Source organism: Neofelis nebulosa, chromosome 1, assembly GCF_028018385.1.
Source record: "Neofelis nebulosa isolate mNeoNeb1 chromosome 1, mNeoNeb1.pri, whole genome shotgun sequence".
Lineage (NCBI taxonomy): Eukaryota > Metazoa > Chordata > Mammalia > Carnivora > Felidae > Neofelis > Neofelis nebulosa.
In genome coordinates this window covers 107300383-107327806 of record NC_080782.1, presented here as the reverse complement: position 1 = coordinate 107327806, position 27424 = coordinate 107300383, and the positions used below count along the sequence as shown (strand labels likewise).

At 37.5% G+C, this 27424-nt stretch overlaps 1 protein-coding gene and 1 pseudogene across 1 annotated transcript in view; one reads left to right on the top strand and one right to left on the bottom strand.

Moving 5' to 3' along the window:
* The window catches only part of NLN (neurolysin), a 108609-nt gene that overhangs the window by 4373 nt on the left and 76812 nt on the right, over positions 1–27424 (top strand). The window lies entirely within an intron of this gene.
* On the bottom strand, positions 7298–8184 carry LOC131512472 (small ribosomal subunit protein uS2-like; annotated as a pseudogene).

Here is a 27424-nt window from a genome sequence, read left to right as displayed (position 1 = left end):
AATTGCACAGAATTTGAGCCAAGCAGAATCTAATGTAGAGTGAGGGATGGATCATGGCATGATCAAAAAGACAAATGAGAAAGATGACTCAACAATATTTAGTCCAGATTATACCTCTAATGGCCCTCGTTTCCTCATTCAATTAAAAAAACCCTTGGTTTTAAAAATTATGACAGCAATGCGTGTTCACTGTGGAAAACTAGAAAATATTGACAAGCAAAAGAAACAAGTCCACCGATCCAGAAGAGCCATGTGTTAATAGCTTCCAAAATCTTTTCTACATAGATGTTTTTGTTTTTACAAATATGAGATTATACCATATTTATTATAATTTTTATGTACTGCAAGCACTCTTCCATAATATAAAGAGTTACAATATAGTCCATTTGGAAATGTATGATAATTAATCCCTACTTTTGGATATAACTCTTCCCAACTTCTTGCTGAGTAATAGTGCTTAGATAAACATTCTTGCTATTAGGTCTTTTTCCAAATCCTTAATTATTTCATCAATATACGTTTTTAGCAAAGGAATTTGTACATCAGAGGCCTTTGATGCACATCTTTCAGGCCTTTGGTACCTATTTTTTTCCAAAAAGTTTCGACCAAATTTCACTCTTACCAGTGGAGTGTGTAAATGCTAGTTTCCTACACGATTACCAACACTGAACATTTTAATATTTTTTATCCTTACCAATTAGTTAAGTAGAACTTTTCTTATTGTTTTCTTAAATGTTTATTTTTTAATGTTTATTTTTGAGAGAGAGAGAGAGAGAGAGAAAGTGCAAGTGGGGAAAGCGGGAGAGAGGATCCAAAGTGGGCTCCGCCCTTACAGCAACGAGCAGCCAGATGCAGGGCTTGGACTCATGAACCATGACCTGAGCCGAAGTCACTCAACCAACCGAGCCATCCAGATGCCTTGAAACTTTTCTTATTATAATTTACATTCACTTGCACTTTTTTTTTTTTGAGAGTTTATTTGGTGAGTTTAATTCTCTAATAAAATTTCAGGACTTGTGATCTGAAGACCAAAAAAGTTTCTTGTTTTCTTTTTCCTTTTTTAAAAAATATTTATTCATTTTGAGAGAATGCACACACACATGCAAGCAGGAGAGGGGCAGAGAGGGAGAGGGAGAGAATACCGAGCGGGCTCCTTGCTGTCAGTGCAGAGCTTGACACGGCCCTCGATCCCACAAAGGAGGAAATAATGACCTAAGCTGAAACTAAGAGTTATATGCGTAACCGTTTAACTGACTGAGCCACCCAGGCATTCCCAATTTATTCATATGGGAAGTCTTAGAAAGTCAGACAAATTAAATTATAGTTATTCATAAACTTAACATTTATGTATCTTAACTGTAATTAAATAAAATCGAGATTGTCTCCCCAAATCCAGTAGATAGAAACCCCAGAATTTTACAACAGTGGTGCTAGAAAAAAAATACTAATGGAGAAAAGGTTTTAAGTTACAAATATCAAAGGTTACACATTAGTTGTATCAATGGATTTTAAAATGTTGTAAAGGAGGATTTTTATTGTTGCTCTTTACCCCTGGTTTTGCACAGAAACGTCCTAGTACTTTCTCATGTTTAAATAATATCACTTCTTTGGTTAAGACAAAAGAGAGCACTTCTGTGGAGAGAAGCACCTAGATTAAAGTATGAAGAACCAAGGAAATTGATGCTTATTGGGCACATATGTATATGCCACACTCTGCTTTAGAAAGGCAGGTAGTATAGTACTCTAGACTAGACTAGAATAATCTGTAGCCTGCTTGCCTCTGCCACTGACTAGCACTATGATCTTAGGCAGAGTTACTTAATTTTTCTGTGTTTATTTCTTCATCAGCAAGCTGAAATTGATTGGCTGATTTTTTTCACTCGCCAAATATTTACTGAATATTATGTGCCAAACATTATTCTAGGTCTAGTGATACAGTGATGAACAAAGCAGCCCCAAATCCTAATGTGCGTGGAGCTTATGTTCTTTCTAATGGGAGAGACAGATAAGGAAAATACGGCGTATGTTAAATGGGAAAATGTGCTAGGGGGCAAAAAATAAAGCAGGATAGATGGATATTTAGTATTGGTGAGTTTACAAGAGAGGGCTCAGTGAGAAGCTGGTGTTGTGCCTGATGTGTTTGAGAACTCGAAGAGGCCATTGTGACTGGAGTGGAGTACAGGAGATGAAGTAAGAGGGAAAAATTGTACTCATCTTTATAGAAAAACAGTTGTTCCTTCTCCTAGGAGGCCTTTTACTACTCACACAGAACTCTTGGCTTATGACAATTAGGTCACCAAATGTGTGTGGAAGTTTTCTCCACAGCAAGCAATTCTCTACCTCACCAGCTGGGTGTCCTACATTTTAACTTAATTCTGACACTGTCTACCTAGAGATACCATCAGATCCCCCAGGTTAAGGGCTGGCTCCACAAGTCTGCTAACCCAACTCCAGATGCCAATTGCAAATCCATGTTGTTTCCACTGCTTCTGTCCTATTGGCTATAAGTCTCAGGTTCCCAAGACTCCCTCATTGGGTTCAATTAATTTGCTAGAGCAGCTCCCAGAACTCAGGAAACATGTTTACCAGTTAAAGGACATTATTGTAAGGATGCAGATGAAGAGATACTGAGGTCTGAGCACAGGAGCTTCTGTCTCTTTGAAGTTGGGGTGCATCATCCTCCTGGAACATGGCTGTGTTCACCAAACTAGAAGCTCTCCAAACCCCTTATTATTGGGATTTTGATGGAGGTTTCATGAGGTAGGCATGATATGTCATTAATTCCATTTTCAGCCCTTCTCCCTTCTCAAGAGAATGGGAGGGAAGGCTAAAAATTTCAATCTTCTTTTTTTTTTTTTTTTTTTTTAATTTTTTTTTTTTTAACGTTTATTTATTTTTGAGACAGAGAGAGACAGAGCATGAGCATGGGAGGGTCAGAGAGAGAGGGAGACACAGAATCTGAAACAGGCTCCAGGCTCTGAGCTGTCAGCACAGAGCTGGACATGGGGCTCGAACTCACGGACCGCGAGATCATGACCTGAGCCGAAGTCGGACGCTTAACCGACTGAGCCACCCAGGTGCCCCAAATTTCAATCTTCTAATCATGGCTCTTTTGGGTGACCAGCCCTCATCTAGGAGCCTATCCAGTCACTTCATCAGAACAAAAGACACTCCTATCAGCCAGGACATTTCAAGGCTTTCAGGAGCCCTGTGTCGGGAACCAGGGTCAGAAACCAAATATTACAACAAAAGATGATCCTAGTGCCCTTATCACTTAGGAAGTAATAAGGTTTTTAGGAGCTCATTGCCAAGAATCAGGGGCAGAGACCAATATATATTCGCTATTATCTCATATCACCTGTTTAAGATTGAGAGTAAATAAATATAGAGTACTTTGAACATTACTTGGCTATATCCGTTACTATTGCCAAAATAGTTTGCTGTGTAGCAAACCAAATCTCGGGAGTATAGTGATAAATGTTTATGTTGGCTGACACACGTTGTGTTTGCAAGGCAGTTTTTCTGGTCTTGACCAGGATCATTCCACCTATCAGCCATGGATTGTGTAGGCAGCTCTGTTGATCTTGGCTGAGCTGCGTCATATATTTGGGGATCTGGGATGGCAAAAGTTGGGGCCATTTGGCTCTCTTTCACATTCTGTCTCATCCTCCAAGAGGCTAATTCTGACTTGTTCTTACGGCGATGGGAGGGTTCCATGAGAGTGGAAGTGTATACAGGCCTCCTGAAGCTTAGGCTCAAACTGGAGTACCATCAACTATGCCACATTATGCTGGCCAGAGCAACTCCCAAAGACAGACTGTATCCTGATGGGAGGAGCAGCAAACTCAAAATTGTAAGAAGTCATAGGTACATAGAGGGGTGAAATGGAGGTCATTTTAGCATTTGGTCTACAATATTGGCACATCAAAGCTCAATATATGTTAGCTATTATTTTCATGTTTGTGAATTACCTGGTTGGATTTTGGAGGTTTTTAAATTCCGAGTATTAATTTGTAATAGCCCTTCATAAATGTTGCAATTTTTTTTAATTTTTTTTTTTTTTAGTCTTTGAATTTTGGGGTGGATTGTTCCTACTTTTTGTTGTACACAAGTTAAAATTTTTATGTAATCAAGTATATCAGGTTTTTTTGTTTTTTTTTTTTAATGACGTCTGTCTTTGGTCATGTGCCTAGAATGCCCTTCTACCCCAAGATTAGAATTTTTTTAAATCACCTGACTTTTCTTCTAGTACTTTTATGTTTCATTTTGCATATTTGAAACCTTTATCTATCATGAATATTGACTTTTTTGAAATGACTTTTCTAATTATTAAGTGAAACCAAAAGAAAATCAACATAAACTGAAGGAAGTATGAGAAACTCCAGCTTACAAAATTGGGGTTTCTGATTACCTCAGTGTACATTGGAAGATCCTATCCCATTCCACCTACTTGGCACTCAAAAGGATATCCTTCTATTTCCAAGCCACACATAGCTGGTGTCTTTGACCTAATCGTATTTAAGCTCAAGACTAAGAGGAAAATTCTTTTTCTGCCTCACATCTTTTATTTTTTCTTCCTGTCCCCCCACCCACCACCTTTAGGGTAACAATCAATTTGTTCTCTGTAGTTAAGAGTCTGTTTCTTGGTTTGCCTCTCTCTCCATTTTTTTTTCCCCTTTGCACGTTTGTTTTGTTTCTTAAATTCCACATATGAGTGAAATTCATATGGTATTTGTTTTTCTCTATTTCACTTAGTATAATACACTCTAGCTCCATCCATTTCATTGGAAATGGCAAGATTTTATTCTTTTTTATGGCTGAGTAATATTCCATTGTGTGTGTATGTGTGTGTATACGTATATATTATATGTGTATATATACATATTTTCACACACATACACAGACACACAATACAACATCTTCCTTATCCATTCTTCAGTCAATAGATAACTTGGGCTGTTTCCATACCTTAGCTTTTGTAGAAAATGCTGCTATAAACAGCAGAGTGCATGTATCCCTTTGAATTAGTATTTTTGTATTCTCTGAGTAAATACGTAGTAATGCAACTGTTGGGTCACAGGGTAGCTCTATTTTTAACTTAAAAAAAATTTTTTTAAGGTTTATTTATTTATTTTGAGTGAGAGAGAGAGAGAGAGAGAGAGAGAGAGAGAGGCTCTCAAGCAGGCTCTGCACCATCAGCACAGAGCCCATTGTGGGGCTCAAACTCACAAACTGTGAGATCATGACCTGCGCCGAAATCAATAGTTGGACACTTAACTGACTTAGCCACTCAGGCGCCCCTCTATTTTTATTGAGGAACCTCCATACTGTTTTCCAGACTTGCTACGCGAGTTTGCATTCCCACCAGCAGTGCAAAAGGCTTCCTCTTTAGGAGTAGGTTTTTTATGCTTTGAGTATGCCACACCATACATAAGGATGTAGCTACAAAAATATTTACAGAAACATTCCTCTCATTTACCTGGTCTTCCCAAGTTTCCAAGCACAACAAAAGAAGACAAGTTCCAATGCTTAAAAGCATTACAAGTCTCTGTTTTATATTTGCTAGTATCTTGTGACTAAAGCAAGTTGCATGGTCAAACCTAGACTCAAGGGTGGAGATAACTCTTGATGGAAAAAACTGCTGTGGGGCACCTGGCTGGCTCAGTTGGAAGAGCATGTAACTCTTGATCTCATGGTCCTGAGTTTGAGCTCCACATTGGGTGTAGAGATTACTAAAAAAAAAATTTTTTTATTACTTAGAAGAAAAAACTGCTGAATTATATTACAGTAGGTTATGCTGACAGAGATAGGAAAATTTTATAGATATTTTTGCAGTCTATTACATAGCTTATGTAGTATTCAGGAAAAAAAATTATCTTTAAATATATTAGCAAAGAAGAAAGATTTGAGTTTTTATCTCAGAAAGCCAGAAAGGGAACAGCAGTTTAAACCCAAAGAAAATAGAAAGAAGGCAATAATAAAAAGCAAAAAGCAATGATACAGAAAACAAACATACAATAGGGGAATTCAACAAAGCCAAAGTTTGTCCCTTAAAAATATGATAAAATCGATTGACTTAGGTTAGCAACAAAAATGAGGGAATACATATACATCAATAAAAGGATTAAAATGAGGAATGTCACTAAAGATTGTACAGATGGTCAAAAATGAGAGTATAAAGAAGTTTTTGCCAATATATTTGAAAATTTAGATAAATGGAAAAATTATTTGAACAATATGACATTAAGATGGACACCAAAAGAGATAGAAAATCTTTTATTTATTAAAGAAACTATTTTTGTATTGAAAGATTTTCCACAAAGAAAACTCTAGACCCATATGGCTTCAGCAGTGAATTCTTCCAAATATCTAAGGAATAATACCAGTCATACATAATCATTTCCAAAGAAGCAAAAAATAGTCGATACTTCCTAACTAATTTTATGAGACTACAAACCCTCATTCCACAAATTCAAGAGGGCACTACAAGGAAAAACCAGTGGGCTTTTGTAAGTTTGAAAAAATTAGAAAATCAATCCATGAAATTAACCAACTAATGGAATAAAGGAGAAAAATCATGTGATTATTATGCGAGATGCATAAAAAGAATTTGATAAAATTTAATACCCATCCATAATTTTAAAAAAATTGCAAAACCAAGAATAGAAGGACTTCTTTAACTTCATAAAGTATATATTTTTTAAGCCTATGTGAAACTTCATACATAGTAGTAAAATTACTTTTAAAAAGCCTGCCTGAGATCAGGAATGAGGCAGAGATGACCGTTTTTACTATGTATATTCAATGTTGTCCTTGAGCGTTCAGCCAGTGCAATAATTTAAGAAAAAAAAAAAAAAAAGATGGAAAGATTGGAAAGGAAGAAATAAAACTGTCATTTTTTTGCAATGACATAATTGTGAGTATAGAAAATTCAAAGGATAAAATATTAGAATGAATGTTTTATATCCATGGACATAAGATCAACATACAAATTGAATTATAGGTCTATTCCTTAGCAAGATACAATCGGAAAGTGAAATTTTCAAATTATATAAGTAAAAATAGAATTAAAAACTTTAAATATCTAGGAACAAATCAAAAAATATAAAACATCAGCAAACTACAAAACATTTGTGAAAAGAATAAAAGTCTAAGTAAATAAAAAGCAAGTTCTAAAAAACAGATCTAAAAAAAAGATCCAAGTAAATGAAAGGAGATGTCAGTTTGGGATTGGACTACTGAAGATAGAAACTGTTTATTTTCTGTTGACCTTATTTCCATTGTGTTTGCCTTCGGGAAAGAGCAGCTTAAGGCCAGTCAGTAGTTGTTCCTACCCATTCAGTGGCCTCAGCAGTGGGAGCTGCTGACCAATCTTCAGTGGCAGATTAAGTGCTCCAGCTTCAGTCTTCAGTGGGAAACTGCTGAATAGACATAGAAGGCACCTGCAGGCCTTCAGACCAGCCTACGACTTCAGGTTGAGTAGCAGTGAACTCAGGAGTGGGAGCAGTCCATGCACCCTGAAATTCCTCCTTGGTCACAGCATTTTCAGTAGTGGCTTGCTCTTTTCAATCTCTTCAGGGTATCTGTAGAGGTAGAGATCAGGCATTGACCTCCCATGGGTGTTTACGGGAAATGGTGACGTGCATCCACTGCATCAGACCCACTGAGCGAGCTCCCTTGTTGCAAGGAATGCTATGGTGATGTCCATATAGCACAGAGGAGAGTCTGTTACACAGAGCGATGGTAGGCTGCTTAATATAAGATGCCTCTGTAAGAGGCTGGTGGTCAGCCCTGGAATCAGTAAGCACCAGAAGTCCCTGCTCCTGGAAGGCTGCAGGATCTGGTTAGTGAAGTTTCCAGGAGTGAAGTGGTCAGCAATAGGAGTGGCTCCAGTAGCAGCAGCAAACTTCAGCACAGTTCGCTGGCCAGTATTCTTGGATGATATGACACTGACATCAAGCAGGGTTTTCAATGGCAACAATGGCACAAGCTGCCAACAGAAGCTTCTCCCAGGTTCTCTTCAGTTATGATGTAGATACACTGTTCCATCTGGAAGTCAAGGTTGGTACCACCTAAGTGGGTTCCTGCTGCAAGGAATTTGAGGATATTCTCCTCCTTCACTTGTAGGACATCAGGGCTCCGGACATTGTGAAAGTTTCCCTTTAAGTTACAACGGGAACACAAAACAACATGGTATCAACCCCTCCCTGGGTAGCACAGAAAGGTGGACTACTGAATGCAGGAGAATTGTTGATTTCCCCTAATTTAACCTTTAGATTCAATAAAATCCCAATCAAAATCCCAGAAGAACTTTTTGTGGAAGTTGACATGCGTTGTCTAAAATTTTAAATGGAAACATAAAGGGCCAAGTATAGCAAAACACAAACTTGAAAAATAAGAAGTTAGAGGATTTAAGCTACTAAATACCAAGGTATTAGAAAGCTACAGTCATTAAAAAACAAAACAAGGGGCGCCTGGGTGGCTCAGTTGGTTAAGCGTCCGACTTCAGCTCAGGTCAGGATCTCATGGTCTGTGAGTTTGAGCCCCGCGTCAGGCTCTGTGCTGACAGCTCAGAGCCTGGAGCCTGTTTCGGATTCTGTGTCTCCCTCTCTCTCTGCCCCTTCCCCACTCATGCTCTGTCTCTCTCTGTCTCAAAAATAAATTTAAAAAATTTAAAAAGAACAAAACAAAACACAGTTTTGTATTGGTGCAAGAATAGAAAAATAGATGAAGGAACAGAGTCCAGAAATAAACTTATACATACTTGACAACTATTATAATATTTGGTGTGCAGTACTGTAGTAGGGGAAAGGAGGGCCTTTTTGAATAAATAAATGCATATTCATACAGAAAGAGATGAACCCTTTTTTTTCCCTTTAATCCTTTTTTCTTTCTTTCTTTTTTTTTCTTTTTTTTTTTTTTTTTTTTGAGAAAGAGACAGAGTGTGAGCAGGGGAAGGGCAAAGAGAGAGGGAGACATAGATTCTGAAGCAGGCTCCAGGCTCTGAGCTGTCAGCACAGAGCCCGAAGCTGGGCTCAAACTCACTGACCATGAGGTCATAACCTGGGCCAAAGTCAGAAGCTTAACCGATTGAGCCACCCAGGCACCCCTCTTTTTTCCTTCCTTCCTTCCTTTCTTCCTTCCTTCCTTCCTTCCTTCCTTCCTTCCTTCCTTCCTTCCTTCCTTCTTGCTTTCTTACCTTTTAGTTTAAATTCCAGTTAGTCAACATACAGTCTAGTATTAGTTTCAGGTGTACAATATAGTGATTCAACACTTCCATGCAACACCGGGTGCTCATCACAACAAGAGCTCTCCTTAATCCCAGTCACCTATTTTACCCATCTCTCCACCTCCCTTCCCTCTGGTAACCATCAGTTCTCTATAGTTAAGAATCTGTTTCTGGGTTTGCTTCTTTTTTTTTTTCCCCCTTTGTTCGTTTGTATTGTTCCTTAAATTCTACCTATGAATGAAACTCATATGGTATTTGTCTTTCTCTGACTTATTTCACTTAGCATAATGTTCTCTGGCTCCATCCATGTCGTTGCAAATGGAAAGATTTTATTCTTTTTTATAGCTGAGTTATATTCATTTACATGTATGTATATATATGATGATATATAATATATACAATGATATAATGCAAAGGAATATTACATATATTATATATATGTGTGTGTGTGTGTATATATATATATATATATATGACATATACATACATGCACACACACACACATACCCGGTATCTTCTTATTCCATTCATCCCTCATTGGACACTTGAGCTGTTTCCATAATTTGGCTATTGTAGATAATGTTGCTATAAACATCAGGGTGCATGTATCAATTTGAATTAGTGTTTTTGTATTCCTTTGATAAATATCCAGTAGTGCAATTGCTGGATCATAGGGTAGTTCTATTTTTAGCTTTTTGAGGCGCCTTCATACTGTTTTCCAGAGTGACTTACCAGCTTGCATTCCCACCACGGTGCAAAAGGCTTCCCCTTTGGCCACATCATTGCCAACACCTGTGGTTTCTTTTTTTAAATGTTTTTAATGGGTTTTTTTTTTTCTTTTATTTTTGAGACAGAGAGAGAGCAGTGGAAGGGCAGAGAGAGAGGGAGACAGAGGATCTGAAGCGGGTTCTTCACTGTCAGTATAGAGCCCCGTGCTGGGCTCAAACTCAAGAACCGTGAGATCATGAACTGAGCTGAAGTCAGACACTTAACTGACTGAGCCACCCAGACTTGTGTTGTTAATTTTAGCCATTCTGATAGGTGTGAGGTGATATCTCATTGTAGTTTATATTTTGCACTTCCTTGATGATAAATGATGTTGACCATCATGTGTCTGTTGACCATCTGTATGTCTTCTTTGGAAAATGTCTATTCATGCCATCTGCCCATTTAAAAAAATTTTTTTTTCTTTGAATACTTTTCTAAAATTTAAGTTAATTAACATAGTGTAGTATTGGTTTCAGGAGTAGAATTTAGTGATTCATCACTTACATATAACACACAAAGCCTATCACAAGTGCCCTCCTTAATTACCATCACCCATTTAACCCATCCCCCCCACCCAATACCCCTCCAACAACCCTCAGTTTGTTGTCTATATTTTAGAGACTCTTATGGTTTGCCTCCCTCTCTATCATTATATTTATTATTTTTCCTTCCCTTCCCTTATGTTCATCTATTTTGTTTCTTAATTTCCACATATGTTTCTTAAATTCCACATATGAGTGACATCATATGGTATTTATCTTTCTCTGACTTATTTCACTTACCATAATGCACTCTAGTTCCATCCATGTCGTTGCAAATTTCTGCCCATTTTTAAATTGGATTATTTGTTTTTTGGATGTTGAGTTTGATAAGTTACTTATATATTTTGGATACTAACCCTTTATCAGATATGTCATTTTCAAATATATTCTTCCATTGTATAGGTTACCTTTTAGTTTTATTGACTGTTTCCTTCACTGGAAAGAAGCTTTTAAGTTTCCAATATGTTATTTTTGCTTTTGTTTCCCTTGTTTCCAGAGACATATCTAGAAAGAAGTTGCTACAGCTGATGTCAAAGAAGTTACTGCCTGTGTTCTCTTCTACAATTTTTAAGGTTTTAGGTCTCACATTTAGGTCTTTAATCCATTTTTTTTGTGTGGGATTTCAATTTTTTTAAATTTTATTTTTTTAAATTTACATCCAAATTAGTTAGCATATAGTGCAACAATGATTTCAGAAGTAGATTCCTTAGTGCCCCTTACCCATTTAGCCCATCCCCCCTGCCACAACCCCTCCAGTAACCCTCTGTTTGTTCTCCATATTTAAGAGTCTCTTATGTTTTGTCCCCTCCCTGTTTTTACATTATTTTTGCTTTTCTTCCCTTATGTTCATCTGTTCTGTGTCTTAAAGTCCTCATATGAGTGAAGTCATATGATATTTGTCTTTCTCTGACTGACTCATTTCACTTAGCATAATACCCTCCAGTTCCATCCTCATAGTTGCAAATGGCAAGATTTCATTCTTTTTGATTGGCAAGTAATACTCCATTGTATGTATATACCACATCTTCTTTATCCATTCATCCATCGATGGACATTTGGGCTCTTTCTATGCTTTGGCTATTGTTGATAGTGCTGCTATAAACATTGGGGTGCATGTGTCCCTTCGGAACAGCATACCTGTATCCCTTGGATAAATACCTAGTAGTGCAATTGCTGGATTGTAGGGTAGTTCTATTTTAAATTTTTTGAGCATCCTCCATACTATTTTCCAGAGTGGCTGCACCAGCTTGCATTCCCATCTTTAATCCATTTTTAATTTATTTTTGTGTGTGGTGTAAGAAAGTGGCTTGATTTCATTCTTTTGCATGTTGCTGTCCAGTTTTTCCAACACCATTTGTTGAAGAGACATTCTTTTTCCCATTGGATATTCTTTCCTGCTTTATCGAATATTATTGGCCATATAGTTGTGAATTCATTTCTGTGTTGTTGTTTTTTTTTAAGATTTTATTTCTAAGTAATCTCCCTATCCAACATGGGGCTCCAGCTTACAACCTGGAGATCAACAGTTGCATGCTCTACTGACTGAGCCAGCCAGGCATCCCAAACTGCTCATTTCTGGGTTTTCTATTCTGTTCTTTTGATCTATGTGTCTATTTTTGTGCCAGTACCATATTGTTTTGATTATTACAGCTTTGTAATATAACTTGAAGTCCAGAATTGTGATTCCTCCAGCTTCACTTCTCTTTTTTAAGGTTGCTTTGGCTATTCAGGGTCTTTTGTGGTTCCATAAAATGTTAGAATTATTTATCCTAGTTCTGTGAAAAATGCTGTCGGTATTTTGATAGATATTGCATTAAATGTGCAGTTGGCTCTGGGTGGTATACACATTTGAACAATACTTGTTCTTTCAATCCATAAGCATGGAATGCCTTTGCATTTCTTGGTGTCATTTTCAGTTTCTTTCATCAGTTTGTTATAGTTTTCAGAGTACAGGTCTTTCACTTCTTTGGTTAGGTTTATTCCTACATATCTTACTGGTTTGGGTACAATTTTAAATGGAATTGTTTTCTTAATTTCTCTTTCTGCTCTTTCATCACTAGTGTAAGAAGTACAACAGATTGCTCTGTGTTGATTTTGTATCCTTCAGCTTTACTAAATTCGTTTATCAGTTCTAGCAACTTTTTGGTGGGTTCTTCTGGGTTTTCCTGCCCCACATCTTTTTTTTTTTTTTTTTTTTTTTTTTTAATTTTTTTCAACGTTTTTTTATTTATTTTTGGAACAGAGAGAGACAGAGCATGAATGGGGGAGGGGCAGAGAGAGAGGGAGACACAGAATCGGAAGCAGGCTCCAGGCTCCGAGCCATCAGCCCAGAGCCTGACGCGGGGCTCGAACTCACGAACCGCGAGATCGTGACCTGGCCGAAGTCGGACGCTCAACCGACTGCGCCACCCAGGCGCCCCGTGCCCCACATATGGTTGTAGCAACTGAAAATATCACAACTTTTAGTTATAGTCTGATTGCTATACTGCATAACATTCATACAGTAAGGGCTACATTATTAGATCTTCTCATTGTAACACTGCAATTTATACATATATACGACTTTCAGATTTCATTTTTCATAGGAATTCTTTTATACCATGGTACAACATAGAGAAGCACAAATTATTTATGTGAAAGAGAAATCAATGAATATTAGATTCCAACTACCAATTGTGTAGTTCCTTTTAGAAGTCTTACATTCAGTCATTTTCATTTTATAAATATTTATTGAGCACTCGTTATGTTATTGTTTAATTTCAGTATCTCTTTATCCTAAACCAGATTTACAAATCTTATAAATCTGTTTTTGCCATTGTTCTCTGTCTCAACAAATGTTACCATTTACTGAAGTCAAAAGTCTGGGAGCTGTCCCTGGCCTTTTTCTGTCTCTACCTTTTTCATCAATTACCAGGTTTAAAGTCTTTCTCTGTTCTCTATTTGCATTACCACCCCTATAACCCAAATCCTCATCATGAGTCACAGCCTCAGTTTTTGCTTCCTATTAATATACTTTCCTTATGAAAGCAGAGATCTTTATGCAATCCAAATGTGACATTCATACTCCAGTTTAAAATTCTTTAGTTTGCCCTTAACCTTAGGATAAAATCAAAACTCTTTGATTGGTTTATAAATCCCTGTACAGTCTGACCACTAAGCTGTTCCAGCTTTTCCTCTCACTCAGGGAACTCATTGTTTTCGGCAGATAGTTCATGTCTTTACCTCCTCTTCTTAAATTAACACAGCCGATCCCTTATTTGGAACATTATTCTCTTTCCCTACCTTTCCACAGCCTGGCTAATACTTGTCATTCATCTTAAAAGTTATTACGAAGTATTATACACAAAAAATGTATATATCTACAGTTAAAAGAATGAAAAAGGAGTATCTGTATATCTAAAATGATACGTCTAGTACCTTTTAAGTCTTTTATGTGCCCCTTTCTGACCATATCTCTTCTCCTTATTCCAAAGATAACCACTGTCCTGAATTTACATTTATAGTCCTGTTCCTTTTCTTTATAATGTCATAACACAAATCTATGTTTCCCTTAGCAATATATGGTTTAGTTTCACTTGATGAAACTAGTTTTACATAGCTGTGGTTCATTTTTACTGCTGTTAAGATCTTTACCTGGGTGACCATTCCAAAATTTGTTATCTTTTGTCTTGTTGGTGAGTATTTAGGTTATTCCCAGTTATTTGCTATTATAAACAATATTGCTATGAGTATACTTGTAATTTCTCCTGATACATATATGTGCAAGAATATAGGCCTAAGAGAAAAATTGCTCTCTTGTAGGATCTGTGCATTCTCTACTTTACCAAATGATGTCCAATTTTTTCCCAAAGTGGTAATACTAATTTACTCCCTCTTCCTGTATAGTGTTCATGTATAGCCATTGATACTCCATCCTTAGCAGCTCTTGGTGTAAAATGGTATCTCTTGGGTTTTGTATGTATTGCCATGTTTGCTAATGAGTTAGAGTGTATTTTCATGTTTATTTGACACTTGTATTTTATGCCTGTGGTATCTTTTATCTATTTTCCTATTAGGTTGTTTATTTTTTCATATTGGATTTGATCAGTATTTATACATTCTAGATACATTCCATTTGATTTCCACTCAGAAAACATAGTGTATTTTATCCATGTTGGTGCTGTGCTAAACTGAGAAGACAGCTGTGGACAAGAAAGAAACTATCCCTTGGAGCTAGAGAGTATAATGCAAAGTGAAATAAGTCAGTCAGAGAAAGACAAATAACCATATGATTATACTCATATGTGGAATTTAAGAAACAAATGAAGAATAGGAAAAAAAGAGCCAAACCAAAAAAATAGATTCTTAACTTGAAAGAATGAACTCATGGTCACCGGAGGGGAAGTGGTTGGGGGGATGACTTAAATGGGTGAAGGGGATCAAGTATATATTTATCCTGATGAGCAATGAGTAATGTATAGAATTGCTGAATCACTATATTGTACACTTGAAACTAGTATAACACTGTATGTTAACTATACTGGAATTTAAAATTTTTAACTTAATCAAGAAGAAAAAAGAAACTATCCCTGCTCACATGGGTTCCTGCCCTCACTCTGCTCAAGGAGTCAGATAGTAATCAAATCTCTAAAGTAGTTAGATTGTAATAGGTGCTGTTAATATCAGCTCACTTTGTACTTCCTCGGAACGAACTTATGTGACTCCTACTAAATTTGGTCCCTTTGAATACTGTATTTCCAGAGCACACATATTAGTAGTATTGTTTGCCTTCCTCTCTAGTTGACAAGTTTTCTGAGATCAGGAACCTTTTTTGTTGTTGTTTGTTACTGTATCTCCAACACTTAACCTGGTGTTGTTTACATGGTAGATGCTTAATAAATATATTTTTTTGAATGAATGAATGAATGGAAAGTTGTCATCAGTGATAATAACTGAAAATTCAGCATTCGCTGCTGATATATAAGGAGTATAGGCCTGGATTTGGCAATTTGATATGACAAGGACAGGTAAAAGTAGAAAGTAAATATTTAAACCTTGCAAATTTCTTTACCCAAAATACAGTTGCCAGGGGAAAGTACTATGTCTAAGTTTTAATTTAGACCTAGTTTTGTGATAAGAAATTACAGAGTAGAGTAATATGCAATAGGAAGCAAACTTAACCAACAAATATATACATGCTGGGTATATATTTTTAGTACATGGGTATATTTTTAGTACATGCTGGGTGGGTATGAGAGAAGAGAAGCCATATATTAAAAGCCATATTAAAAGAATATTGGTCATATTCTCTTATCATCACTAGGATATTCACACAGTGACTTGGTACCCTACAGACTTAGTTAATGGGTCTGAAGAGTAATAGTCTAATTTAATAAATACTCTGGGAGCAAGGCTCATTCTAAATATGTCAACTTGGATACTGAAGAGATCAGGGGAGGTGCCAGCCTCTGAAGTACTGGGTCAGAAGCAACCAAGCTGAGAAAGAACAGAAGGCAAACTTCTCATGTGTGAGCCTGAGGTCAGCCGAGGACACGGAAGCCAGAGTCTCTGGACTTGTGTGATTTGGAAGTTAGTTGGGGCTGGTGAAACGTGGCACTGAACAGAACATAATCCTGTTTTGGACGTATGCAGCAAAAGTACTTATTGGTCAGACCAAGAAGGTAATGACATGCAGTTTGCCCCATCTGGTGGAAAAAGTACCCAGGAGAACCCAAAGAAGCCATGATGATGGGTTCCCATTCTGGAACACATCTCATGCCTGCTCTGCTAGATATAGACCCTGTGCTGCAGGTACTATACTTCCATGCACAGAGGTAGCTGAGAAGAAGTAAAAACACGAAAAACTTGCTTAGCATGACAAAAAGGACACAAGGCTACTCATTAAAGTGTATAACAGCTCGTCAAAAATCTTCTTAATGACACTGAAAAATTGTAAAATGACAGGAATGGTGGGTAGTAGAATGTGGCTAATTGAAACCTGTATATAACTTCAAAATCTTTATTCACTCGTGCCACAAATATCAACTGAGTACAGTTACTATATGCCATGAACTGCTAAATCCCACAAGAATAGATGTGTAAAGCAAAGCACCTAGGTTAGCGTTATTTGCTTGTTAAAATCTTTTCGTGGTCGCCTCTTTACCAGAATTACTTTGTGATTGCTCACCTTAAAAATACACATTAATAGAATAAAAGGAAAAGAATATTAGACAAAAAATCAAAAAGAACATTAGGATTTCAGCCTTGTTGATTTATTTGGGTCCAGAGTTTTACTGAAAGCTTTCTGGCAGTAAGAGCAAAGGGAATATATCTAGTTAAGAAATATCAAGAACACAGTTTTTCCTGGTACTGTTTGTATGATAAATTTATCTTGTAGATTTATTGTATAAGAGAAATTGAGTAAGTCCAATGAATGCTAGCCTCAAGAATACTTATACAGTAAGTGCAGAAGTAGATTTTATAAAGGCTATGTCCTATTTTGACCTTTCTTAAGTTTATTTATTTTTAGAAAGAGAGCATGAGCGGGAGAAGGGCAGAGAGGGAGAGAGAGAATCCCTAGCAGGCTCCACATTTAGTACACAGCCTGACTCAGGGCTTGATCCCATGACGGTGAGATCATGACCTGAGCCAAAATCAAGAGTTGGCCATTTAACCACCTGAGCCACCCAAGTGCCCCTTGACTTTTCTTAAAAAGCCAAGGCAACACAGCCTGCTAAGGGTCATAAAACACATACATAAATGTGATACTATGTATGGGATAAGGCACATACATAAATAATTAGAATACAAGGGTCAGAGTAATAGAGAAATTGATGTGGGAGTTCAGGGGAGTGAGAGATTAGTTCCAAGATAAAAGGGAAGGACGAGGTCATAACTGATCCTTGAAGGGTGGTAGGATTTGGACATATGAAGTTTAGAAGAGGGTGTTCTCTTATCCCTAGACTATCAGAATCTAGAAATAGCCATATTGAGTAAGCTGAATGTCCAAGGCAGACATGCTAAAGACTAATGAAATGACTCCAAGAAAGAAAATGTGCTATAACTTAAACTTATATAATGTTATATATAAATTATGTCTCAACAAAACTGGAAAAAACAAATCTCAGTATACGTAGATGATACCAGGAAGAAAGGAATGAAGGAAGGAAGGAAAAGAGAAAAGAAAGAGAATGTGCAATCTACAGGGCTCTTGGGGCAGACCTGGTTTCATATGCTTGCCTAATCGCACAGAACCTGTTTCTTCAACCCTAAATTAGAGATAATATTAGCTACCTGCCATAATTTTTGTAAAGATTTCAGGAATTAATGTACATGAACTCATGTAGCACAATGCTTGATACCACCTGAGTACATAGTGACTTATAATTTCCTCCCTTCCATTTAAGGTAGAAAAAAGTAGTCCTAAGGATTTGAATAATAAGACTGACTGCATGTGGTTATTGAAAGTCACAAATGCTTTATTGGTGACTGGGAGAGGATACCGATGACCTATTGAAAAAGTTTTCAGATGACTCTAAGTAAAGGTGAAAACTTCAAGTTCCAGGGGATCTCAGCTCACTAGAACACCATTCTTTTTTTTTTAATCTATTTAATGTTTTTATTTATTTTTGAGAGAGAGAGAGACAAACAGCGTGAGTGGGGAGGGGCAGAGAGAGGAGAGAGAATCCGAAGAAGGCTTCAGGCTGTGAGCTGTCAGCACAGAGCCCGACATGGGGCTGGAACTCACAAACGGTGAGATCGTGACCTGAGCCGAAGTCAGATGCTTGACCTCCTGAGTCAGCCCAATACCTCTAGAACACCATTCTAATAAGGAGATTCTTAATGATACTAAATGTGAAGTCTGTTTTTAAACAACTCACACCTAGATGAGAGCACAATCACATAAGAGCAGCACATAGGAAAAAACTCAGAACCTTTAGTTGTTACCAGATTCAGTATGAAGCCGATTCATGTGGCTGCTAAAGAGTAAGAGAGGAAAGAGTCACTTATCAGATGACACGATAAGTCTTTGGTGTTAGTTGCCATCAGGTATATACTTTACAGTCCTGCCTTGCCTTAGTGTTTTTGTAACATTTACCCTATTGGCCACACAGTCTTGACTTCCAGAGAAACAAATTCCTAATTTTCTCTACTATGAGCGTTCCTGAAATTTTTTTCAAGCTTCTTTTTACTGATACCTGCCCCCCTAGTGATAGTTTTTCTCAAGTTTCTCTTCTCAATGTCTGCTGTAAAGCTCTTTTTAAAATCTCCTTTCTTTGAGCCTACATGTATGAAGTCTTTAACACACGTACTGTCCTGTCTGAAATTTTCCCCCAATCCAGCTAGTTTGCAGTCTTTTCCTTTCCCTACTTTTCCACACTAATCCCATTGTTCTTAATCTGCATGCTTTCCAAGATGTCCCAGTCCATTCTAGGAATAGGACATCTGAAGACATCTCTACCTTTGTCTCCTGCCCCAGGGTCCTGTCCTAATCATCAGGTTTATGTCTAGTTGCCAAAATCACCATGCTTCCACACCCTGGCATATCTTATAGGCACTCAAAAAGCAACGTGTCTAAAACTTACCTAGTATATTTCTTCCAGCCTGGTCTTGCTGTTGCAGTTTCCATTTGCAGTGGTAAATGCTCTGTGTGTCATCACTAATGCTACCATCCACACTCTCAACCAAACTACAAACTATGACATCCTGTCTTTCACAAAGTCCTGCCAGTTTTACTACTTGAATATTCCTTGAATTTGTCGTTTTAGCTCCCACTCCTACTCTCCCACTTTTAATTCTCATTGTCCATCTGGATTCGTGAAACCTCCTAACTGGTCTCCTTTACCTCCTAAAATTGACTTCCACAACTCCCACAGCTACCAGAGTGCTTGGCTAAACTACAGATCTTACCCTCTTGCTCAGGAGGTCCCATTGCCTACAGTGCAAAGATCAGGCTCTTTAGCAGGACATAAAAAAACTCCACAGTCTTGCCTATCAACATCTCCAGCCTTACTTCTCTCTAATTTCCATTTCTAACCTCCAAATTGGCTGTAATTCCTAGAATATCACCTATCCGGTGATTGAAAGTGGGCCTCTGTTAGTCTTTCCACTATGCTTGTCTTGCTTTTAGGCTTCTCCACACATCCTATTCCATCCTTGCCTAGGTAATTCCTATTCATATCCCCTCTCCAGGAAGCTTTCTCTGACTCCTCAGTCTGAGTTGAGTATTGTTCCTCTATCCGACTGTAACATCTTGGTGTAACACTCTAATTACGTTTACAATACTATATTGACTGGTGCACCTAAGTGATCAATAAGTATTCGCTAAATTCTTTTTTTCCCCTAAGTTTTGTTTTTAAGTAATCTCTGCATCAAAGGTGGAGCTTGAACTCATGATCCCGAGATCAAGAGTAACACACTTCACTGACCAAGCCAGCGAGGCGCCCCAGTATTTGCTAAATCCTTACATGTTTCTCTGTCATACTAGCCATTAAATTCCTTGGAGACATATCCATCTTTTATCTTTATCAACTAGCTCTGTACTCACTTTCTTCTGAGCTCCAAATGCCTACTACATATCTATCCTTGGATAGCTTACTGGTGTTAAAATCATACTTCTAAAATCGAATGCCTGTAAAGCTTCTATTTTCTCAGCCTTCCCACCCTTCCCCGATAAAAGAAAAAGAAAGAAACATTCTAATCTGCTTCTCCTCCCGAGCCCTCTAGCTCTCACTCATGCCTGTGCAAAACAGAAATATGGTCATCATCTTGGATGCCCCTCCTCCTTTCATTCTCCCTTTACCAGATCTCACTGGGGCTCCACTAGAAAGCAGAATCATTCTGGATGACCTCCTGTTCTGAAATTTTGTTATTCTGGTAATCAGCAGCTTGACTTAGCCACAATTATATAGCATTTTCAGGTTGGAAGAGGCAGCTTAGTAAATAGTTAAGTTTCAAACTCTGGAATAAGATTGCCTGATTCACATACCACATGTGCCACTCACATAGCTGTGTGACTCTGAACTTAATAATTGAATATTTCTCTGCCTTCGCTTCATCTTTAGAGTGAGGATTAAATAAGGTAATGTGTAGAAAACACTTAGCATAGTACACAGACATAACGAGACTTCACAAATAAGTAAAATGACCTTGTATTATATTCAAGTAGGTGCTTTCCTTTGCTTTCAATGTGTTTTCCAAATCTAAAGGAGCTGAGGTTGGTAATTACTTATCTTTCATGTTTGTTAGGAAATTTTTTAAAAACCTGCCTTTTATCTTTTATTGGTGAGAAAACTCTTTGCTGCTTTAAAGAGTACCCTTTTGTTGTAGGCAGAGAACTTGAAGTCATTTTTATTCTCTTGGTAAAATTTGCTAAGGATGTACGTGTATCATAGAAATACAAGGTGTCATCATTATTTTTTCTTTCTCACATAGTCTGTTGATTTTCTTATTTCTCACATAAGAACAAACAGTTGACTTCTAGGGGTTGCTAAGCCACACCACCAGGAGAATTGGAATATGGCTTCTGTCAACACAGAGCCACACAGGCCATGCTTTCTGATGATCTCTGTGCCTGTCTCCCAACAAGGACAGGAGAGAATAAAGAACAGTTGCAGGCACTGAGGAGCTGTGGGTAACTTCAAGAGAATGGCAGAATTGACCTAGTGACTGGTGATAGACTATTGTACTGAACAGCACTGACTCTGGGGGAAGACTGCCTGGGTGACTGGCCGTTTCTAATAGTGTGACCTTGAGTAAGTCATTTAATCTGTCTGTGCCTTCATTTCATCATCTCTCAAAATGTCGGTAATCTCTGTCGCAGTGTTGTGGGGTGGGGGGCGTTAAATGAATTAATATTTGTAAACCACTTAAAACAGTGTCTGTTATATAAATATTTTCATTATTATTATCGATGGTGCTGGTAGTAGTGGTTGGCAGTGGCCAAGTGGCAACTAGAGGCTTAATTGTAACTGGATGAAGCAGCATGCCAGCCATCTCGTAGCTGTTCTCAGAATGTTGACCACACGTTTTTAGGTACACTGAAAGCCGCATCCCTTGAATCTTCTCTAACAATGCATTTATAATGTAACATTCATTGTATCTGCAAGAAAGTAAAATGCTGACACATAGACCCATAGTTGATTACCTGTGATTTAACTTCACTGGCCTTCCTCCTAAATTAAAGGATTTAGACTAGCTGGTTTCTAAGTCCCCTTCCCATTGTGAATTTGTGAGTCTTTATTTACTCATCAAATATATTTATTCCTGTGCTCTTGTTTTCCTTTGAGGTTTTCTCCATTTAGTATCCCTTTTATTTTTTAATTTTTTTAAGATTTTATTTTTAAGCAATCGCTGTACCCAGCATGGCGCTTGAACTTACAACCCTGAGATCTAGAGTTGTATTCTGTACCAGCTCAGCAAGCCAGGTGTCCCTAGTTTCCCTTTTAATATGCTTGTCAGCATGAGTTCATATACTGAATTCATGTTAATGTTGCATTCATCTGGTTTTTTTTTTTTAATGGCTTTATTCATTTTTGAAAGACAGAGAGATACAGAGCGCTAATGTCAGAGGGGCAGAGAGAGAGAGGAAGACACAGAATCGGAAGCAGGCTCCAGGCCCCGAGCTGTCAGCACAGAGCCCAATGCAGGGCTTGAACTCACGAGCTGTGAGATCATGACCTGAGCCGAAGTTGGATGCTTAGCCGACTGAGCCACCCAGTCACCCCCATTCATCTGGTTTTAAGAACATGTCTGAATTTAGAATAACTAGAGCTTGGCACATGAAAAGTTACTAATTTTTTTATTATGTAAATTTTCAATCATAAACCAAAGTCAGAAATTGGTAAATGAACCTCCCTCACCATGCTTCGAAATTGTCAGCTCATGGTTAATCGCTTTTCATATATTTCTTCCTCCAATTATTTTAAAATATTTTCCAGCATTACATTACTTTAGTCATAAGTATTCCTATATATAACTCTAAAAGATAAATTCTTTTTCTAAGATACATAATCACAATACCATTGTCACATGTAAAAAAAAAAAAAATGAATACCCCTTTGTGGCTGAACCATTGTTTAAAAAGAAGAGCAAACTAGTTGTTAGCTAGGCCTAGCATAAATATTTAGCCATCCTCATTCATTCAACAAAATATCCATCTGTAGATCACCACCCCCCCCCCAAAAAAAAAGCCTAAGTATTAAGTAATGTACTGTGGAGAAAAGTCTCTCTCCTGAGTAATTTAGTAGGGATTTCAATTCTGAAAAGTATACCCCAAACACCAATTAAATGTGCCAGAAGCAATTTATTCATCCTCCTAGAGAAAAATAAAAGTAGAATGCCTTTTTTGAATTGCGGTTTTCCATGATTGTGGGTAGGCCATTTACTAATGAATTATTTTGGAAGTGTTCATTTCATTTGTGACACAGCATTTGATTTCAGATGCTTTAATTTGCAGGTGGCTTTACTTAAGTTAGTTCAAGGATTTAAGAAGAGAAATCTTTTCATGTTCATTTATAGCACATTTAAAACCTGTAAATAGGGCACCTGGGTGGCTCAGTCAGTTAAGCGTCCGACTTTGGCTCAGGTCATGATCTCGCGGTCCATGAGTTCGAGCCCTGCGTCAGGCTCTGTGCTGACTGACAGCTCAGAGCCTGGAGCCTGTTCAGATTCTGTGTTTCCCTCTCTCTCTGACCTCCCCTGTTCATGCTCTGTTTCTCTCTGTCTCAAAAATAAATAAACATTAAAAAAAATTTAAAAAAAAAACCCCTGTAAATATTAAACCTCTTGTCCTATATAAAACATTAGGAGAAAGATTAATATCTTCTGTTTCTTATTTTTCAAAACCTGATATTTTACTATTTCCTTTCTTACAAGCTTGTAATCTGAACCTTCTCTAAAAGTTTTATTTGTCAAGAGTAGCAATAGTACAAATATTTCTAGTGTCACATAGTTCTTCATATGACCTTAAGCAGTTTATTTCTTACAGTTTTTTAAATGTTTGTTTGCTTATTTATTTATTTGGTGGTGGGGGCAGGGGGTAGGGAGAAGGGGAGAGAGAGAGAGTCGTAAGCAGGCTTCACACTGTCAGTGCAGAGCCTGACATGGGGCTCGATCTCATGAACCATGAAATCATGACCTGAGCTGAAATCTGGAGTCAGGCCCTTAACCATCTGAGCCACCCAGGCACCCCTCTTTCTAATATCTTTAATTTTAATTCCTAATTCTTGGAAAAAATTACTTTGAAGAGGCTGCTTCTCATTTATTTACAGTGAAACTTGGGAATAAGAACTTATTTCCATTGCATTCCAAAATCTAACGCAGCATTTCCATTTTCTCTTTTTTAAAATAGATCATTAACATTTTAAGAAAGAGTTCACCAAACTGAGTTACCATTCATTCCTTGAGGAGATTTTGTATGGTATGATATATAATATATAATATAAAATTCTAACAGGAAGTTGTACACGACTGAGGTTGTATGTGGCACTGGCTCCACAATAAATAGTATTATTTTCATTATGTAAGACCAAGATTGGAACTATATAGCTGCACTGGTCATTTTAGTCATCAAATTTTTTGTGTTATTTAAAAATAAACTTTTCTTTTTTGAAAAGTCCCAGATTTATAGGAAGTTGCCAAGATAGTACAGAGAGTTACCATAAATCCCTTACCCACTTTCCCTTATTGTTAACATCTTATATTACTATGGAACCAACTAAGGAACCAATATTTGTCTGTTACTATTAATTAAATTCTGTATGTTACTCAGATTTCACTCATTTTTCCCTCCTCTTTCAGAATCCCTTTCAGGAGATCAACATTATATTTAATCAGCATGCTTCCTCAGGCTCCCGTGGGCTGTGAGAATCATTCACTCTTTGTTTTTAATAGCCTTGACAGTGCTGAGCTGTACCAACAGCTATTTTGTACAATATCCCTCAATTTGTGTTTGTCTGATGTTTTTCTCATAAACTAAGGTTATAGGTTTCGGGGAAGAAGATTACAGAGGTAAAGTGCCCTTATTTTCGTGTCATATTTAGGGGTACACGATGTCTACCTGACTGAGATAGTGTTTGCCAGGTTTCTCTACCATAAAGTTACTTTCCTCTGCTTTTCCATGCCCTTCCTCTTTGTAAGCAAGTCACTAAGTGCAACCCACGCTCAAGGTAGGAGAGAAGTTAATCTTCACCTTCTTGAGCAATGGAATATCTACATCAAATATTTGGAGTTCTCCTATATAGGAGATTGTTTTTTCTTCCTTCCTTCCTTCCTTCCTTCCTTCCTTCCTTCCTTCCTTCCTTCTTCCTTCTTCCTTCTTCCTTCTTCCTTTTTCATTCATACATGTATTTATGGAGTCATGGATTTTATACTTTGGAAAAACCAGTCATACCTTGACTCTCCCTCCCTTTAAAGAAGCCACAAGTGCTGTGTACAGCACTCAGCTACCCTTGTTTTTTTTAAGTTTATTTATTTATTTTTAGAGAGAAAATGCGAGCAGGGGAGGGGCAGAGAGAGAGGGAGAGTGAGGATCCCAAGCAGGCTCTGTGCTGACAGTGCAGAGCCCAATGTGGGGCTCAAACCCACAAACCGTGAAATCATGACCTGAAGTCGGATGCTCAACCGACTGAGCCACCCAGGCGTCTCACAGCCACCTTTTTTTTTTTAAAGTTTAAATTTTGAGATCTAGATTTATATACACTTACGAGGAATAACACAGAATGGTCCCATATCTACTTCATACAGTTTTCCCCAGTTTGAGTAAGCAATTGATGCAATCTACTAATCTTAATCACGTTTCACCAGTGATACATCCACTCATTTCTATGTGATTGTGTATTTATATCTGCAATTTTTTCACATGTGAATTACTGTGACCATTAGTCCTCAAGTTTAAATGCTACTTGAGTATAATAACAGGACTGTACAATGAAAGAAAATAGATATTGCTTTTGGCTTTATTAGACATTGGAGGACACTCAGAATAAAGGACCCTGGAATGCCTCTATGTTAAGGGTAGTTCTGTTCTGTACTCAAAATATTTGTGGCTGAGACCTTGGTATATATACATTTTTGTGAGCGGGCTTTTTTGGGAAGTGTACTGTGTTACCTTGGCAAGAGCACTTTGAAAGTTCAGTGTTTCCATAAAGATTTTCCTAGAGCTGCTAAACATTTTCTGTGTAATATAAAAAATTACTTTCCCATACCAGCAGGTGGAAGCAAGAGCAGTCTTATTGTGTACTTGACTTTCCAAGTATACTGGCATGTTCTGTAGACAATCTATTCGTGATTCAAAGTATCTTTATGATATATCTCTTAATTACTTGGCTTCAAGAATTTTATTGTCTTGGCACTTTCTCTTGATTGCTTTATTACCTTATTTACTTGGTGTCTCGGGCTGAACTGAATAGTTATTCTCGGACAAATTTAGATTTTTATCACTTTTCTAACTCATTGATTGAACAGTTACAACATGTGTGCTTTGCATTGAACATTCTTCCACATTTGCTAAGAAACACAAATATGACTAAGACATGCACTGTGTTCTCAAAGAACTTATATTCTAGTAGAATTAGAAGGAGAATGTCTTCATTCCTCCCCTGACCTGGGAGAAACAGATCAGTCAGCCTTCCTAGTTTTTCTCCAGCCGATATGTGGCTGGTATTCAATATTCATATAAATTTTAATTCATTCAATAAATATCTGCTGAGTACCAGGTACTATATAGGGGCTTAACTTATAAATTTATGCTTTTTTCCTTATAGATTAAAAAAAAGACCAAAGCAATCTTTATATGTATCATTTATTTTTAAAATTTTTAATACAGATCATATGGAATAAGTATCCAGTTGACATAATAGACCCAGAAACATTGAACCTAAGACATTTAGAAGTTAGAAGTAGCTAATGTTAGTAACATTTCCTTGAATATACTTGGAAGACCTTCTACAAATGCTAGTTGAAATAAAATGGAAGCATGATACTCTAGACCAGTTCTGTTAGCTATTTAGTAACAGCTAATAAGAATGATAAGGGGCACCTGGTGGCACAGTCAGTTAAGTGTCTGACTCTTGATTTTGGCTCAGGTCATGGTCTCATGGTTTCATGAGTTCAAGTCCTGCATTGGGCTCTGTGCTGACAGTGTGGAGCCTGCTGGGGATTCCTTCTCTCTCTCTCTCTCTCTCTCTCTCTCTCTCTCTCTCTCTCTCTCTCTCCCTCCCTCCCTCCCTCCCTCCCCTCCCCTCCCCTCCCCTCCCCCCCACTCACACTGTCTCTGTTTCTCTCAAATAAATAAACTTTTTAAAAAGAATGATAAAACATTTTATACAAAGGATAGAAATGAAAGAGGAGAATCAACATCTAAGGCTGTGTGTGTGTGTGTGTGTGCGTGTGCACATGTGTATGTGTGGAAAGGGAAAGATAAAACTTCCCCAAGGCAGTTATTTGTTCTGTCCTCTAAATTCCCCATCGGTTTAGGGGCGCGTGGATGTCTCAGTCGATTAAGTGTCCAACTCTTGATATCGGCTCAGGTCATGATCTTAGGGTTTGTGAGATATGCCCTGTGACAGGCTCCACACTGACAGCGTGGAGTCTGCTTGGGATTCTCTGTCTCCCTCTCTCTATGCCTCTCCCCTACTCACATTCTCTCTGTCTCTACACAAACAAATAAATGATTTCCCATCAGTTTATTCCTATAAAACCTGCTGACTTGTGTTCTAATCTTTTGTGTCTTGTTCACAAGTCTGTAAGTTCCTAAAGGGCAATACCTTCATAACTTCAGTAAGTATTTATTAAAGGAATAACTGAATCAATTAATTTACTTCATGGCACATCCCTTTATGATGAACCTTTTTTGGTAATGCAATCTGGAATCTAAGCATAGTCACAGATGACAGTAATAACTCAA